Source organism: Schistocerca serialis, chromosome 1 (assembly GCF_023864345.2).
Source record: "Schistocerca serialis cubense isolate TAMUIC-IGC-003099 chromosome 1, iqSchSeri2.2, whole genome shotgun sequence".
NCBI lineage: Eukaryota > Metazoa > Arthropoda > Insecta > Orthoptera > Acrididae > Schistocerca > Schistocerca serialis.
Window position 1 is genome coordinate 491,237,516 of NC_064638.1, and position 18,427 is coordinate 491,255,942.

The 18,427-nt window shown below is 41.0% G+C and overlaps 1 protein-coding gene across 2 annotated transcripts in view; it reads left to right on the plus strand.

The window, feature by feature from the left end:
• LOC126473890 (intraflagellar transport protein 122 homolog) overlaps positions 1 to 18,427 on the plus strand; it is a 228,456-nt gene that overhangs the window by 123,967 nt on the left and 86,062 nt on the right. The gene's annotated exons all lie outside the window — the stretch shown is intronic.

Below are 18,427 nucleotides of genomic sequence, written 5' to 3' on the forward strand. Positions count from 1 at the left end.
AGAATGAAGAACAGTGGAAGCCTTCATGTGGGAGAGCCACCCGCAGAAGAGTAACCCAAACTAACGGTAGGTGAATAAAATGTGACAGACAGACTGTGAACAAGCCAACAGACCAGAACAATGACAAACAACCTAGATGACAATGAGGCACTGCATCAAGCTGTGTCCACAGCAATGTCAAGGCCAAGAGCAGTGGGGAGACAAATCTGAGACAAGACCAGAGAGAGTAACCGTGTGACAAGCAAGGTAGTTATCAAAGAGTATCAAGTGCAAGCACTGCACTGACCAGCTGTATGCTGGGCAGCTGCCTGTATACCAGCTCTGTGTAACTGTATTGACTGCCATACTAGTGGTGAGACGACGGAGCTCTTGCCGTGGAAGCACAGTGCAGCACGGCCGTGGAGCCTCTATTGGCTATCTAGGTCATCTCCTGTGGCAGGCATTCAACCTATGTGGCACCTAATACCAAATCCCTTGACACAGAAAACAGGTGTGCACGGTTGGAAATGCCCCAGACAATGCCATGGGGAAGGAAAGAAAGTATGGGTAAAGACTCAGACACTTCGACAGCCGGTTGTGGGAAGGGAGAAAGTTCTGCAGTATCCATCATGACGTCGCTGGAGGTGAGGGTACTGAAGAGTTTCCCAATCCCTCTGGATGCAGGAGGTAGTGCTGGTATGCCTGTGGAGAGTCATTGGCAGTTGCCGGTGGTGTCAGCCCTGGTCGCTGGAAGGTGGGTGGGAAGGGGTAGCAGTGGGTGTGTTGCATGAAGCCAATACCAGAGCTGTTTGTGATGGTGGCACTCAAGCCCCCCTCTGTGTTTGGACAGATGTAACTTGCTGCCCACGGGTCTCTACTACTGTCACCGGCATCCAAGCCACAGCACTCTTGTAGGAGCGGACAAACACAGCTGCACCAGGAGTGTAATGCGGGGATGGTCAGGATGGGGTGATGGAGTTGGTGTCATAAGAAGGTGGAGCATGGTCCACAGTTGCCGCTCATGGAGCAGCTTGGCAAGGTTACAATTGTCAATCGGCAGGGTGGAATAGGTGCTCAGAAACAGGGTGAGGGCCGAGTTAGTGTCAGAGGATTTGACAGCCCTCTTTATTTGTTGTTTAAAGACCCAAACAAGACATTCTGTTTCACCATTTGAGGAAGGATTGGCCAGGAGACTGAGAATATGTTTTTTTGGCACTGGCCACACAAAACTCTTATAAAGCAGACACTGTGAATTGGGGCCCATTATCAGAGACTAAAGTGTGAGGTAACTCTTTGATGGCCATACTACAGCCAAAACAGTGAGGCTGGTGTTGATTGAGGTAGTTGTCCAGCCATGGGTCACTTATCAGAGGCTCTGCCTCAGTATGGTGTTGTGGTGTGTGATGGCACTGGACCTTGCAGCCGTAATGTATGCTGTTATGCAGCATCAGTGTGTAAGCAGAGAACCTTCTGTTGTTCGAAATCAGGGTCCAGGCCAGAGGAGAGACGCGACAAGGCATTAGTGTTGGAATGTTGCACTGTGGGCTTAAAATGGGATGGTATAATTGTATGCACTCAGGAACAGTGCCCAGCACTGGAGGCATTCAGCCATTCTTTCCAGGATGTTGGATCAGGGTCCAAATAATGTAACCAAGGGCTTGTGATACACAGAAGGTAATGGCAAACACTATCACCAATGCCTCCTTTTTGATCTACAAGTAATAGCATGGTGCAAGGGTGCTTATGCAGTTGGCTGTTTGGAGCCATCCTCATTCCTGTGCACCACAACTGTCCTCATGCCATTGGCAGACATGTCACACCTGCAGTTCATGTGAGTTCGTTGAGCAGGGAATGGAATCGATGGCAGTGACATTACGATCCGAAGGCCAGATTCCAGTGCCCCAAATACTCCACTCCTGGTTGAAAAAAATCGACACTTCTCCAAAAGACGCAAATCTGTTTCCTGCAGGATTGTTAAGAGGGCGCAGAGGTTATGTAAATGCTCCTGAGGGAAGAGTCCTGTGGCAATGAAATCATCCAGATAATTTGCACAAGCTCATATGTGCTGCATCATTTGTTCCATATACCTGTGGAACATTGCGGGGGTCGAGGCAATGCAAAATAGGAGTTGCTTGCGCTTATATAACCCAAAGAGCATGTTGACATGTTGATAACATTCTGAGATTCCTTATCTAAGGCCAACTGAAAGTAAGCATAGGCATGGTCAGTCTTTGAATAGTATTCCCCACCAGCAAGATTGGTAAGGTGGTCCTCAGTCCAGGAAATAGGATAAGTTTTGACTGGCAATTGACCATTGATGGCACCATTGAAATCCCCACATAATCAAAGAGAACCATTGAGCTTCCTGATTATGATTAGTGGGGTGGCCCAAGCACTAGATTTCACATGCTCGGTAAGTCCATCTGGCAGGAGATGATCGAGCTCCTGCTCCAGAGCAGTTTTTAAGGCCACTGGAATGAGTCTGGCATGGTAAAAACAGAGAGTGCTGTTCAACTGAATGGTGAAGTGTCCCTGAAAATCTGAAGTGAGCCCTAAATCCATTTCAAATATACATGAAAAAGCAGAGAAAAGATCACCCAGCCATAGTAAAGCCCTCAAGGCCAGAAATGTTAGTAACCAATGGGTCATCAACAACAAATAATGTAATGAGCCATGTAACATGTTTGTAGACTGCCCTGATTGAGAAGTGCCCATAAAGGAGAACAGAATTTACCCCGTAGGCCACCAAATGCTGCAAGGCTGGAGACAACACAGTTGAGACTAATTGTGCATATGTTGCCACATTTATCAAAGAGACGGGGGCCACTATGTTCACCTGAAAATGGACATCCTCCTCATAAATGTGGAATGTGAGAATGGAGGGGGGGGGGGAGAGCAGCTGTGTTCTCAGTGCCAACCAGAATCACAAACTCAGAAATTCCAACATATTCGGAAGAAACAGCCAGATATTTGTGACATTGAGATATACATTTTTTAGTGACATTGAAGATATAAGTTTGACAGCTGTCCTGTTAGGATGACGACGACGATGAAAAATAGGGACATCACTCACGACAGTCTAAGTAAAAAATAAAGGCAGTGTAGATAAAAATGAATGTAAACAGTTCCTTTTTGTTTATTTTATTGCTCCTTGTATTATCAATATATAGACAGTTAATAAATGGTGTAGGTTTAAAGTAGGTGTATGTTAGCTGTTTAGGCGGAAAAGTTTATAGTTTTGCTTAGTCATAATATGATAAAAAATAAATTTTTCTCAAGGAGCCTCTTAAAAGAAAGGGAGAGGTCATCTTATATTCAGGTTTATCTTATAATTAGGTAATTAAACTACAGTAGATCCTAAGGTATCAGCACGAGCACTGCACTGACTGCCTCTGCTCTAGGCGGCTGCCTATAAACCATGTGGTGGAATGGTATCGACTGCTATACTCACATGGTGGGACAGTGGCGCTCTCGCTGTGCAAGCATAGTGCAGCATGGTGTCCTCCAGCAGCTATCTAAATCCATCACCTCTGCCGGGAATTCAATCTTCACAGCAAAAACGTCACAGCCAGAGTACAAATGTAGGACTGGATGCTCTCTAGTGCCACAGCACTTAACTACCAGTGCTGAATTAGATTTAAGCAAGGTTTTATTTATTTATTTATTTTTTGAAGGTGTGTTCTGAAGTTACCCGAGTATACTCAAGATTTAAAATTTATGTAAAAATAATGAAAATGAGATAACTCTGGATTTTATGTTAAAAGTCAAGATAGTTGGATGGGATTAGCTGAGGAACTTATCTTTCCTCCATTTGGAACGTGTTATTATTGTGAATCTCAGAATGTGTTGTTACTTCTTTTTTCAGTTCTACCAATAACATATGAAAAAATATACCCTCTTTGTAGTTAATTAATTCATGTTGTACACGTGTAGCATACTGGAAGACAAATTTGTAAGCAATAATCTCATGTACTGTTAAAACTGTACTCAGTATGACATAAAGATAAATTAAACAATGGTAATATTATTTTTTCAGCTATAAAAAAAATTTACAAAATTATTCTTAGTAGGTCAATACCAATTTTCTGAATAATGACCGAACTCATACTGAATCTTCGACACCTATCATTATATATTCCTTTCCCCGATATAAAAATCGTTTATGAACAGTGGAAAGTTATTGGAGAACAGTCAAAATATTCTGCCATTAAATTATTTATCACTGTTCTCACAATCATACTTATTATGAGACCTGAAAGCAATACCATAATGTCAAAGTGTGGAGGAAGTAATTTTTAATTTAACTTATCTTAGATTTGTTTAAGTTTCTAAGCAATGTAAGCAAGCAACTTTCAACAAATAAGAGTTCACATTTATAAAAAGATCTTTCCTACACACAAAATTCCATGTAAAATTTCTGTACTTGCCTGTGCTATACTGCATCATATTTTCATAATATAAAAGTGCAGAAATGCTCACACCAGTACACAATACAATTGGAGCCATAAATATGCAATGATTTCCACAAGGGAAAGGTGGCATTGCCTCCACAGTGGACAGTGCTGTCCCAGCTATTGTTAACCACTACTAAAGAATTGAATCAGTGTAAAGTGTTTTTTGACTCAATGACTTTTTTATGACACATTTGGTTTCTGCCACAATTGCTCTCTTCAGATGCTGTAAAAGTAAAAATTTTCTATTAAAACCGTTAAGCAAGTAACAGTATTTTTACTAGGTCTCCTTGTGGGCTAAGTAAAGTGCTATTAAAGTAAATGTGGATTATCATAAAAGAAGCTTTGGGCAAACTTGTGTTCATGCATTACCAAACTGGACATAAAATCAAAAATCAGGGAATTATATAGGTACGTTAAGTGTACTTTTCTTTGCCTATGCTTTGCACTAGATGCACACATCCTCTGTAAGACAATATTCTCTTTTGAAAACCATAAAATATGGAAAATATAACAATAACATTTCAATCAGTTATTCACAAAAAAATAGACTACAGGTTGTTAAATCAAGACGATCATACTTAAGAACAGAGTAAGCTCTTAAATAATAGGAACAAAAGAGCATTCTTTATAAAACATATTTCCGACAGCTGCTGGTGCTGCACTTCTGGTTGCTAGATGTTTACCTCATTGCCCTTAAGCTTCCAAGGGAACTGTCCTATCCGACATGTCGAAACCTTCCCTGAAATTTGTTTTATGCAGAGAGAATACGCCAAAAGAAACACACTGTCAAAATTTTAGCTGCTAAGATACACTGCAGGTATTAAGTAATATTGAAACTGCAAGTATTAAGTAATATTGAAATTGATCAAAGTCATAGGTCACCAGGCCTCTGGAGAAATGTACACCACTGCCATAGCTGTGCAACACGGCAGGCACATATCCTCAGTTGATGGCACATTAGTAAATGGATAACACAGTGCAACGCTGTTGGTATTTGTAAAACGAATTTCAGCTGTTGATAATTTCTCTGACACAATTGTTTACAATTACTATTTGCTTGAATTAGCAACTTGTTTAATATTCATAATAATTAGCAGTTGTCTTTGCTGCATTGCTAAGTTTTAACCATGGAGATGAAACTGAATTAATTTTCCTTGTGGTTTCTTGGTATATGTTTGCTAATCAATCTGTTTTTGTGCAGATTCCAGAGGTTCACACTGATGTGGAATCCAATTAATGTCTTCAGTCCTACAAAGATGAAATATGAAGAACGTGGTATGCAGTTGGAATCGCCCATTTCTCCCGAAGACATATGTCTGCGTTATTTGTTACTTAATTTCTTGGGCAATCATTTCAATTATTTCAACATTTTGTTAGAAATTATAGAATCATTAGAAGAGACGGGAAATGACTTGAATGATTCGATAAACTGTGGTTCAAACAATGGGTGTTGTAGTAATTTAACTTCAGACCAAAAATAAATTGCTTTCTATACCCAAGGGAAACATGTACAGTAATGGCTTTCAGAAAGAAAGAAATGGCTGTAAATTTTTTTGTTAAATGAAAGAGGGAGAGAATGCATAAACTTAGGCAGCATGAAAAGCTGGTTTCATATCATAAAATCTGAACATGAATTGTATAAATGGAACAAAATTTTACACAAATTAATAAATACATGCCAAAATGAAACTAACCAAAGGTGGAGACAAAAATTTTCAAAAAATTTATAACTTCTCATGAGAGTCAGTGCTCTGTTACTGAGGGAGATCTACGAGACTGAACACGCTGAATTGCAAGTGAGATGAACATTTGCAAGCATCTTTGACCTGATTAAAAAGATCCAAGAAATTATACCGAAAATGATGCCACAGAATTATGAACTGTACCTGAAGTATGTGCAGAGGAGATGTCATTAATAGGTAACACTATAGAGAGATTCATAGCTGACATGAAGATGGAGCTTCTTGTTATTACATAAAAACTGCATATAAAGCCAATCAGTCATGTCTCATGCAAACCACTCCTTATCATTTTGAGTGGGGAGAGGGGGGGGGGGGGGGGGGGGGGAGACAGAGTTGCTTGTGCAATCAATGTCTGCTGTGATGCACTCATACTCAATAATGCTAGTGATTCTTATCAGTGGATTACTGTTTCTGCAGCTTTATCTCTGTCTTCAGTAGCAAAAGGACACTTTTCTTACAAAAGTCTTGTAATCAGCATAGCAAAATTTGGAAAAATAGGAGAGAATAATTTTCTTTGTTACGTCCGAAATGTCATATTACCATTTGCAGAAAATAATTCATTGCTTTTGTTGGACTCTTGGCCTGGACATACGACACTTATTTAGGAGGAAAACGAAAAAACTGTTAATATAATTCGGATTCCACCTGTAAATAATAATGAGATTCAGCCTCTCATTTAAAAAAATCCAACAATGTAAAGCATTTTTCTGTAAATTGTTGGACGATATAATCTCTGATTGCTCTTTGTCATTTCAGGTTTATCAGCGGAACAGTATTGTTAGCATTCAGGCATTTCTGCATTGTCAGTTTGCATCACCATGTTATACAGATTTGATCAAGTAGGCTTGGTACTCAGCACAATTTAATAAAAATGACCATGGCCATTTCTTACTCCATTCCATTTCTGCTCAAATAAAACTATTAATTTCTGCAAATGCCCAAATGCATTACTTTTTCTTTTGTCATGTGTCCCTGATGTAAGGAAAATGTTTGTTTTCGTCACTTAGTAGGCACTTTTCATTTCTGTGATAACTACAGGGAGTAAGCAAGGAACTGTTTCAGTGTTTGCAAAATATACACTATTCAAAAATTATCATGAGAACCGTGCTACCGGAAATATTATAAAATATTTAATGTCAACAAATCAAAGTCCCAATTGATGGAAGTTATCTGTAATGTAACATCATACTTTGCCTCAATTTTCTTTCCTGTGCTAGTCACTTGTATAACAATTACATCTGCAACAGTTTTGTACGTTACTGACAGTACAGTTAGCCTTCTGCCACCGAGCCTAGTGTCAGCAGTGTGCAAGTAGCAGCATTATGCATTTACTAGGCAGTCTTGTATTTTAATAACCGTTTAAATTTTGTGTCAAATTGTTTGTCCTCTCTGTAGATGTTCTTTGCACAACAGTATTTAGCATGGATAGGGACTGCGACTACTGTGTTCGGATGCAGGCTGAGTTGGCATCCCTTCGCTCCCAGCTTCGGGCAGTGTTGGCTTCGGTCACACAGCTTGAGGCTGTTGCCAATGGGCATCACTGTGGGGATCCGGACGGGGGTTTGTCAGGGATGGCCAGCTCGTCCCACACATCCCCCGATCGGACTATGGCTGTGGCTGCCCAGGATACTGCCCACATTGAGGCTGACCCCTGACCCGTGGTAGAGTGGGAGGTCATCTCAAGGTGTGGGAGGGGGCGAAAGACATTCCGGAGGGCTGAACGGAAGGCCTCTCCATTTTGTCTGACGAACCGGTTTCAGGCTGATACTGATCTTCAGCCGGTCATGACTGCTTGTCCTGTTCCAGAGGTTGCCCCTCAGTCTGAAAGGTCCAGGCGGTCGCAGAGGGTGGGCTTACTGGTAGTTTGGAGCTCCAACATCAGCCGCATAATGGGGCCCCTTAGGGATATGGCTGCAAGGGAGGGGAAGAAAACCAATGTGCGCTCTGTGTGCGTACGGGGGAGTCATTCCAGATGTGGAAAGGGTCCTTCCGGATGCCATGAAGGGTACAGGGTGCACCCATCTGCAGGTGGTCGCTCATGTTGGCACCAATGATGTGTGTCGCTATGGATTGGAGGAAATGCTCTCTGGCTTCCAGCGGCTATCTGATTTGGTGAAGACTGCCAGTCTCGCTAGTGGGATGAAAGCAGAGCTCACCATCTGCAGCATCATCAACAGGACTGACTGCGGACCTTTGGTACAGAGCCGAGGGTCTAATCAGAGGCTGAGATGGATCTGCAACCATATGGGCTGCAGATTCCTCGACTTGCGCCTTAGGGTGGTGGGGTTTGAGGTTCCACTGGATAGGTCAGGAGTCCACAACACACAGCAGGCGGCTACACGGGTACCAGGGGTTTTGTGGCGGTTTTTTAGGTTAGATGGCCTTGACCAAGTACAGAAAGGGCAACAGCCTCAAAGGGTGCAGGGCAAAGTCAGGACATGCGGGGACCAAGCAGCAATCGGTATTGTAATTGTAAACTGTCAAAGCTGCTTCGGTAAAGTACCGGAACTTCAAGTGCTGATAAAAAGCACCGAAGCTGAAATCGTTATAGGTACGGAAAGCTGGCTGAAGCCAGAGATAAATTCTGCCGAATTTTTTACAAAGGCACAGACGGTGTTTAGAAAGGATAGGTTGCATGCAACCGGTGGTGGCGTGTTTGTCGCTGTTAGTAGTAGTTTATCCTGTAGTGAAATAGAAGAGGATAGTTCCTGTGAATTATTATAGGTGGAGATTATACTCAACAACCGGGTGAGGTTAATAATTGGCTCCTTTTACCGACCTCCCGACTCAGCAGCATTAGTGGCAGAACAACTGAGAGAAAATCTGGAATACATTTCACATAAATTTCCTCAGCATGTTATACTCTTGGGTGGAAATTTCAATTTGCCAGATATAGACTGGGACACTCAGATGTTTAGGATGGGTGGTAGGGACAGAGCATCGAGTGACATTATACTGAGTGCACTATCTGAAAATTACTTTGAGCAATTAAACAGAGAACCGACTCATGGAGATAACATCTTGGACCTACTGATAACAAACAGACCCGAACTTTTCGACTCTGTAAGTGCAACAAAACGACTATTCATGTTGGTGTGTAGAATATATGAGTCTGGCGATATACCATCTGACTTTCGGAAAAGCATCATCCACACAATTCCAAAGACGGCAAGAGCTGACAAGTGTGAGAATTATCGCACAATCAGCTTAACAGCTCATGCATCGAAGCTGCTTACAAGAATAATATACAGAAGAATGGAAAAGAAAATTGAGAATGCGCTAGGTGACGATCAGTTTGGCTTTAGGAAAAGTAAAGGGACGAGAGAGGCAATTCTGACGTTACGGCTAATAAAGGAAGCAAGGCTAAAGAAAAATCAAGACACTTTCATAGGATTTGTCGACCTGGAAAAAGCGTTCGACAATATAAAATGGTGCAAGCTGTTCGCGATTCTGAAAAAATTAGGGGTAAGCTATAGGGAGAGACAGGTCATATACAATATGTACAACAACCAAGAGGGAATAATAAGAGTGGACGATCAAGAACGAAGTGCTTGTATTAAGAAGGGTGTAAGACAAGGCTGTAACCTTTTGCCCCTACCCTTCAATCTGTACATCGAGGAAGCAATGATGGAAATAAAAGAAAGGTTCAGGAGTGGAATTAAAATACAAGGTGAAAGAATATCAATGATATGATTCGCTGATGACGTTGCTATCCTGAGTGAAAGTGAAGAAGAATTAAATGATCTGCTGAAAGGAATGAACAGTCTAATGAGTACACAGTATGGTTTGAGAGTAAATCGGAGAAAGACGAAGGTAATGAGAAGTAGTAGAAATGAGAACAGCGAGAAACTTAACATCAGGATTGACGGTCACGAAGTCAATGAAGTTAAGGAATTCTGCTACCTAGGCAGCAAAATAACCAATGACGGACGGAGCAAGGAGGACATCAAAAGCAGACTCGCTATTGCAAAAAAGGCATTTCTGGCCAAGAGAAGTCTACTAATATCAAATACCGGCCTTAATTTGAGGAAGAAATTTCTGAGGATGTATGTCTGGAGTACAGCATTGTATGGTAGTGAAACATGGACTGTGGGAAAACCGGAACAGAAGAGAATCGAAGCATTTGAGATGTGGTGCTATAGACGAATGTTGAAAATTAGGTGGACTGATAAGGTAAGGAATGAGGAGGTTCTACGCAGAATCGGAGAGGAAAGGAATATGTGGAAAACTCTGATAAGGAGAAGGGACAGGATGATGGGACTTCTGCTAAGACATGAGGGAATGACTTCCATGGTACTAGAGGGAGTTGCAGAGGGCAAAAACTGTAGAGGAAGACAGAGATTGGAATATGTCAAGCAAATAATTGAGGACGTAGGTTGCAAGTGCTACTCTGAGATGAAGAGGCTACCACAGGAAAGGAATTCATGGCGGGCCGCATCAAACCAGTCAGTAGACTGATGACCAAAAAAAAAAAAAAGTGCAGAACAGGGAATCAGTGATCACAAGGCCGTTGCAGCATCCCTGAATATGGAAGTAAATAGGAATATACAAAAGGGAGGAAGGTTTATCTGTTTAGCAAGAGTAATAGGAGGCAGATTTCAGACTACCTAACTGGTCAAAACGAAAATTTTTGTTCCGGCACTTAATGTTGAATGTTTATGGGAAAAGTTTAAGGCAATCGTAAAATGCATTATAGACAGGTATGTGCCGAGTAAAACTGTGAGGGACGGGAAAAACCCACCGTGGTTCAACAACAAAGTTAAGAAACTACTGCCAAAGCAAAGAGAGCTTCACTGCAAATTTAAACGCAGCCAAAACCTCTCAGACAAACAGAAGCTAAACTTTGTCAGAGTTAGCGTAAGGAGGGCTATGCATGAAGCGTTCAGTGAATTCGAAAGTAAAATTCTATGTACCGACTTGACAGAAAATCCTAGGAAGTTCTGGTCTTACGTTAAATCAGTAAGTGGATCAAAACAGCATATCCAGACACTCTGGGATGATAATGGCATTGAAACAGAGGATGACACGTGTAAAGCTGAAATACTAAACACCTTTTTCCAAAGCTGTTTCACAGATGAAGACCGCACTGCATTTCCGTCTCTAAATCCTCGCATGAACGAAAAATGGCTGACATCGAAATAAGTGTCCAAGGAATAGAAAAGCAACTGAAATCACTCAACAGAGGAAAGTCCACTGGACCTGATGGGATACCAATTTGATTCTACACAGAGTACGCGAAAGAACTTGCCTCTCTTCTAACAGCCGTGTACCGCATGTCTCTAGAGGAACGGAAGGTTCCAAATGATTGGAAACGAGCACAGGTAGTTCCAGTTTTCAAGAAGGGTCGTCGAGCAGATGCGCAAAACTATAGGCCTATATCACTGACATCAATCTGTTGTAGAATTTTAGAACATGTTTTTTGCTCGCGTATCATGTCATTTCTGGAAACCCAGAATCTACTCTGTAGTAATCAACATGGAATCTGGAAACAGCGATCGTGTGAGACGCAACTCGCTTTATTTGTTCATGAGACCCAGAAAATATTAGATACAGGCTCCCAGGTAGATGCCATTTTCCTCGACTTCTGGAAGGCATTCAATACAGTTCCGCACTGTCGCCTGACAAACAAAGTAAGAGCCTACGGAATATCAGACCAGCTGTGTGGTTGGATTGAAGAGTTTTTAGCAAACAGAACACAGCATGTTGTTCTCAATGGAGAGGCATCTACAGATGTTAAAGCAGGGCTTAACAACTGGCCGGTTTTGAGCGCGAGTACTCGCGTCTGCTCAGGCACGTGCTCGCGAGCAGGTGCAAGGTCGCGGAGTAGGGAAGGAGAGGAAATGCACACGCACGTTTGAATAGGGCCGCAGCATGCCTATTGAATTCGCACCGACTGTGTGTAACGTTTAAAGTACTACTATCAGCTCTAACAGTCACTTCGCTGGTTAAGAATCACGTCAAGTCGCCGTTGTGTAACCCCAACCATGCTTTCACAGTTCAACCCCCATTGGGAGGAATTGTATCCGTGTACAGAAAAAGATGGTGTTGCAAAATGTTTAGTATGTCACAAAACGCTGAATTCTTTTAGGAAATTTAATTTGCAGCAACATTATATGTCGTACCACGCGAAAGACTACGGAAGTGGAAAATGTGATGGACCAGATCGTGCACAGGAAGTTATTAAACTTAAAAGAAAGCTATCCGAAGAAGATCTGGACGACGAAGAAAAATCAATTGAGGCAGCTCTCAGAGTGAGTTACAAAATTGCTTTGCTTTTAGCAAAATCCCTGCGCCCCTTCACTATGGCGATTTAATAAAAGTATGTTTGGTAGTTGCAGCGGAACATTTGAGTCTATCTCAAGTTGAACAGTTTCGGATTGTTCCATTATCTAACATGGCCATTATGCGTCGCATACAGGACATGGCAGACGACGTCCAGAGCCAGCTTGCAAATATCTATAAAGATTTTATGGCGTATTGTCTAGCTCTGGATGAAAGTGTTGATATCACTGGAACAGTGCAGCTTGCCATATTTATTAGAGGTGTTAATAGAGATCTTCAGGTGAGGGAGGAGCTCCTCGATGTAGTAGCCATGAAGAACACTACAACCGGAGGTGATATTTTAAGTAGTGTTGAAGAAAGTGTTGAAAATATAGGATTGTCGTGGAATTCTTTAGTTTCAGTGTCTACAGATTGTGCACCAGCAATGACCGGGAAAAAGTCAGGTTTCGTTACGCTGTTGAAGGAGAAAATGCAAAAACTGACCATGCCGAATGAAATAAGGGGCGTTCACTTTGTGATCCACCAGGAAAACTTATGTGCAAAGAGTATCACTCTAAAAAATGTGATGAGTGTTGTTGTTCGTACAACTATATACGGAAGCATGGGCTACAACACAGGCAATTTAAAAGCTTTCTTGAGCATGAAAGCCAGTATGGTGGTAGCCTGCCTTTTTACAGCGAGGTCCGCTGGCTTAGTTGTGGCGAATTATTAAATCGATTTTTTTGCCTATTAGATGGGATAAATATGTTCATGGAAATAAATAACATGTGTGTTCCTGAATTGAAAGAGCCTTCATGGAAATGTGATCTCGCGTTCTTAGCGGATTTAACTAGCCATCTGAATGCTTTGAACATTTCACTACAAGGTAAAGATCTGCTAATTACTCATTTCATAGATCGAACACGAGCTTTTAAAATGTAATTGACGCTTTGGGTGAGTCAACTGGAAACAGGAAATCTAGCTCATTTTCCTAAATTATCATCCGTGCAAGGTGTTCACAAAGACTGTGAACGTTATTCACATAGTTTAGTTGCCCTTAAGGAAGAATTTGATCAGCGCTTTCAAGATCTGACAGCACTAGACAGTGATTTTGATCTGTTCTCCTCTCCATATTCAGCGAATATTGAAGAGATTCATCCTGAGCTGCAACTAGAAATTATTGACCTCCAGTGTGACAGAAAATACAGAGACAAATTTCAGAACAAGAAAAACATTTTGGAATTCTACAGACACTTCCTTCAGGATAGATTTCCTCGTTTGCACAAATTGGCAGCTACAATAATATCAATGTTCGGTTCCACGTATGTTTGTGAACAACTATTCTCTGCAATGAAATGTAACAAGATGTGCCTGAGAAATGCATTGTCTGATCAAAATTTAAACTGCACGCTGCGCCTACAATGCACAAGAACAATTACTCCGAACGTAGACGCAATTGTAAAGAGCAAAAAGTACAAGATAACCAAGAATCCCACACTTCAGTGACATCTTTTATTGTGTAACAGTTCACAAATTAATACGAATGTAGAGGCATACACTAAGCTAATAAAATTATGTGGCACGTGTACATTCTCCTTTATTTGTTTCATTTGTCGCAGTAATAATTCGTGAGTGACATCCCTGCAGGTGGCCGCAGATTTACATTGACTGGCGGCAGCTGTTGTGTGCCCCACGTGACTCTCCCCACTCTCCGCTCTGGTCCGGTAGTGGGGGTAGCGTGCTCGCGCTGCTCCGTGCTCGCGCCTTGCTGCTCACAGCTTGCTCCGCGAGCACGTATGTTGTGAAGCCCTGCGTTAAAGTAACCTCTGGCGTGCCACAGGGGAGTGTTATGGGACCATTGCTTTTCACAATATATATAAATGACCTAGTAGATAGTGTTGGAAGTTCCATGCGGCTTTTCGCGGATGATGCTGTAGCATACAGAAAACTTGCAGCTTAGAAAATTGCAGCGAAATGCAGGAAGATCTTCAGCGGATAGGCACTTGGTGTAGGGAGTGGCAACTGACCCTTAACATAGACAAATGTAATGTATTGCGAATACATAGAAAGAAGGATCCTTTATTGTTTGATTATATGATAGCGGAACAAGCACTGGTAGCAGTTACTTCTGTAAAATATCTGGGAGTATGCGTATGGAACGATTTGAAGTGGAATGATCATATAAAATTAATTGTTGGTAAGGCAGGTGCCAGGTTGAGATTCATTGGGAGAGATCTTAGAAAATGTAGTCCATCAACAAAGGAGGTGGCTTACAATACACTCGTTTGACTTATACTTGAGTATTGCTCATTGGTGTGGGATCCGTACCAGTTCGGGTTGGCAGAGGGGATAGAGAAGATCCAAAGAAGAGCGGCGCATTTTGTCACAGGGTTATTTGGTAAGCGTGCAAACTCAAGTGGCAGACTCTGGAAGAGATGTGCTTTGCATCGCGGTGTAACTTGCTGTCCAGGTTTCAAGAGGGTGCATTTCTGGATGAGGTATCGAATATATTGCTTCCCCCTACTTATAACTCCCGAGGAGATCACGAATGTAACATTAGAGAGATTTGAGCGTGCACGGAGGCTTTCCGGCAGTCGTTCTTCCTGCGAACCATACATGACTGGAACAGGAAAGGGAGGTAATGATAGTGGCACATAAAGTGCCCTTCGCCACACACCGTGGGTGGGTTGCGGAGTATAAATGTACATGTAGATGTAGTTTAGCTACCAATGTGAACTGCAAGTTATTCAAAAAAATTAATGATCCGAGAGATTTTTGGTATGGTTTTAGTGCTTAAAATTCACTTATGTGAATATGGGGCACTACATCCTCTTCTCATGCCTACATCTACTTATTTGCTGATTTGCACACCAGGAAGGAAGGGCTGTCAAACCAGTTTTGTAAATCATTCTTGATGTGATGAAAATGAGTAATTGTAATGTATTTTTTAAAATGCTAGCAGTGTACCTTCGCAGCTAAAATTTGACAGTGAATTTCTTTTGGTGTATTCTTCCTGCGTGAAAAATTTCAGGGTAGGTTTGAACACGTTTGATTGGACTATTCCCGTGTTAGAAGAGAAGATAGGGACTGGATGACAAGGGCATCATTCTGCTGCAGCTCACTAGCACTCTTCTTCCATTTGCAAAGTGGGTTTACATTTTCTGTGCAGATGCTATCAGGGATAGCATGGCCTGGATGGCACAGTGCGGCAGTGCGGTACCATCAGTTGGAACATGCATTTAGGAGACGCCAACTCTCTCAAATGAATAGATTATTATAAATTTTAAAAAATATATCTGCTGCAAACTCATTCTGCTCTTTGAGAAGTTTGTCTGATTTCTTCCATTTTGTAATATAAATCTTCGGTTCCTCTAAAGTGTCTAACCATTCACTTTCTTCTACAGTATGTAAAATTTGTAGTTGATCATCAATGTTAGCAGCATTGTGTCCTTCTTTTGTATATATAAGAGTAGTGCCATCTTATTGCTGGCATAGGTGTGCTCTTTAAATCTTACGTCAAAGGCATGCTTGCCTGGCCGACATAGCTTTTTTCGCAGTAACAGTATGATATTTCATAGACATCAGATTTCCGATATTAATTATCCTTATGTTGTAAGTTATGACACATTCGTGTTTTTATATTATCTAATGTCCTGATTACAATCTTAATGCCATTTCTCAGGAATATGTGCTGAGTTTTATGTGATGTTTTGCCTGTCCATTTCATAGCAGTGTACTTGACATTATCAGAGGCCATTTGTATATGTAGTTTATTTTCTTTTCTTTATATTCTTTTTAATTTTGTTATTTGTGGTGTTTACTATTTCTGGGTCATTCATTTGGAAAGCTGACCTGTCTTAATATGCCAAGTTCTTTCTTCACTTCTAATGGACATAATGGAAGCCATTACTCTGTGTATCGTAGAGTAAAAATATGCTTGTTTCAGATGTAGCAGATAATTGGACTAGGCATTGATAATCACTTCCATACATGCTGGTTTCCTAGATATTCAAAATTCATGTCTGCCATTTGTGTTATAAATCGTCAAATCTAGAAAATTTGTCTTTCCATCTACTTCATGTTCTGTCATGTATTTGTTATTTGAATGCATACTGGTCAGTTCTTTGCTGTTTGTTGCCTCTGTAAAGAATAACAGAGTCATTGAGGTATCTTTTTTAGCACATTGTATTGGTAACAGTGTCTTAATTTGCCTGAATTTTATTTTTACTAACATAGAGATTTTTTCTTGGTGATTCCAAACATGTTACCAACATAGTATACTATAAAAAGATACATTAATGACTCATTTATTCTTTTCAGAGGTAACAAAATGCAACTTGGCTGAAAAAATTGACCAGTATGTATTCCAAGATCAGATTCATGAGAGAACATGAAGTAGATGGAAAAATAACTTTATTGGATTTAACAGTTTATAACAAAAACAGACATGCATTTCAAACATTTAGGTCAGATCCCTTAATCGGGCAGGTAGGTTAGAAAATTTAAAAAGGGAAATGGATAGGTTGAAGTTAGATATAGTGGGAATTAGTGAAGTTCGGTGGCAGGAGGAACAAGACTTCTGGTCAGGTGACTACAGGGTTATAAACACAAAATCAAATAGGGGGAATGCAGGAGTAGGTTTAATAATGAATAGGAAAATAGGAATGCGGGTAAGCTACTACAAACAGCATAGTGAACGCATTATTGTGGCCAAGATAGATACAAAGCCCACACCTACTACAGTAGTACAAGTTTATATGCCAACTAGCTCTGCAGATGACGAAGAAATTGAAGAAATGTATGATGAAATAAAAGAAATTATTCAGATTGTGAAGGGAGACGAAAATTTAATAGTCATGGGTGACTGGAATTCGAGTGTAGGAAAAGGGAGAGAAGGAAACATAGTAGGTGAATATGGATTGGGGGACAGAAATGAAAGAGGAAGCCGCCTGGTAGAATTTTGCACAGAGCACAACATAATCATAACTAACACTTGGTTTAAGAATCATGAAAGAAGGTTGTATACATGGAAGAACCCTGGAGATACTAAAAGGTATCATATAGATTATATAATGGTAAGACAGAGATTTAGGAACCAGGTTTTAAATTGTAAGACATTTCCAGGGGCAGATGTGGACTCTGACCACAATCTATTGGTTATGACCTGTAGATTAAAACTGAAGAAACTGCAAAAAGGTGGGAATTTAAGGAGATGGGACCTGGATAAACTAAAAGAACCAGAGGTTGTACAGAGATTCAGGGAGAGCATAAGGGAGCAATTGACAGGAATGGGGGAAATAAATACAGTAGAAGAAGAATGGGTAGCTTTGAGGGATGAAGTAGTGAAGGCAGCAGAGGATCAAGTAGGTAAAAAGACGAGGGCTAGTAGAAATCCTTGGGTAACAGAAGAAATATTGAATTTAATTGATGAAAGGAGAAAATATAAAAATGCAGTAAGTGAAACAGGCAAAAAGGAATACAAACGTCTCAAAAATGAGATCGACAGGAAGTGCAAAATGGCTAAGCAGGGATGGCTAGAGGGCAAATGTAAGGATGTAGAGGCCTATCTCACTAGGGGTAAGATAGATACCGCCTACAGGAAAATTAGAGAGACCTTTGGAGATAAGAGAACGACTTGTATGAATATCAAGAGCTCAGATGGAAACCCAGTGCTAAGCAAAGAAGGGAAAGCAGAAAGGTGGAAGGAGTATATAGAGGGTCTATACAAGGGCGATGTACTTGAGGACAATATTATGGAAATGGAAGAGGATGTAGATGAAGATGAAATGGGAGATATGATACTGCGTGAAGAGTTTGACAGAGCACTGAAAGACCTGAGTCGAAACAAGGCCCCCGGAGTAGACAATATTCCATTGGAACTACTGACGGCCGTGGGAGAGCCAGTCCTGACAAAACTCTACCATCTGGTGAGCAAGATGTATGAAACAGGCGAAATACCCTCAGACTTCAAGAAGAATATAATAATTCCAA